The sequence below is a fragment of the Wasmannia auropunctata genome, unplaced genomic scaffold (genome assembly GCF_000956235.1).
Source record: "Wasmannia auropunctata unplaced genomic scaffold, wasmannia.A_1.0 LD336074.1, whole genome shotgun sequence".
In the NCBI taxonomy this organism is placed as follows: Eukaryota; Metazoa; Arthropoda; class Insecta; order Hymenoptera; family Formicidae; genus Wasmannia; species Wasmannia auropunctata.
In genome coordinates, this window is record NW_012026816.1 from 2,770,046 (window position 1) to 2,771,086 (window position 1,041).

Below are 1,041 nucleotides of genomic sequence, written 5' to 3' on the forward strand. Positions count from 1 at the left end.
GCATCGAGAGATAGAAATAGCTCCATTAGAGAGAATGACCGTTACTTTTGTGGGAGAGAGAGAGAAGGAGAGAATGAGAGCGGAAATTGCGTGGAATACGCACGTGAGGGTGATAAGCGCCTAGCTAAAATCCGCTAGAGAGGAACGAATCGGGTTGAAATTAATTATCATCTTGAAGGCTTAGGTATATTTGAAATCGTGGACACACAACACATACACCACATATGCGCGTTATCATACGTCTTATCACTTTTAATTATTATAATATTCTTCTCTCCCAAAATATTTTAAAATAAATATTTCAAGATATGTAAAATAAAGCTGAATGTTTATTTTGAGAGAAATATATACTAAGCTCAATTTAAATCCTATTATAAAAATTCGAGATGCGTTAGTAAATTCTTTTATTTGTCAATTTTTACCAAGAATCAATGCTCCTGCACTGGAAAACTTTAATCGACTTACTTTTAATTTTAATCCGATTTACTCTCTGCTCGCCGTTTTTTTACGATGAAGCACAACTCTCACCTTCACGTGGCGAATGTACATCTCGAGAAAGTGAAGAAGAAGAAAAAAAGGCCGAACGATTCAGCGGAAATTAATATTAAAAGTGTAGGCGACAAAGAGGTATACGTCGACGCGAAAAACGCGTGGCGAGCATTCGCGCTTCCCTTTTTCCCGCCGCGCCGGCGGGAAGCAGTGAGGGAAGGTAGCTAAAAGAGAAGGAAAGACCGAAACGACATTCAAAATCGCATGTACACGAGCTTCGCGACTCAGAACTCTGCTCGCAACAGAAATTATATAGATATAGATATATACACATACTCGTATTATACCGTCACACACTGAACACAACAGCACAGCCACAACCACTACCACTACCACTACCACTACTACCACCACTACCACAACCCACGCACATCCATATATATATATATAATATATATACATATATATTTATACATATACATCTATATATTATATAAACTTATATTACATCTCTACGGATACGAGAGGGGAACTCTTCTCACTCACTCTTAT

General features: G+C 37.8%; 1 long non-coding RNA gene across 1 annotated transcript in view; it reads left to right on the plus strand.

Moving 5' to 3' along the window:
• Nucleotides 1–320, plus strand: part of LOC105449671 — a 10,932-nt gene extending 10,612 nt beyond the window's left edge. Inside the window, exon 2 of the long non-coding RNA XR_974366.1 lies at nucleotides 68–320. This is a non-coding gene — a long non-coding RNA (uncharacterized LOC105449671). The remainder of the gene's footprint in view (nucleotides 1–67) is intronic.
• The last annotated feature ends 721 nt before the right edge of the window (nucleotides 321–1,041 follow it).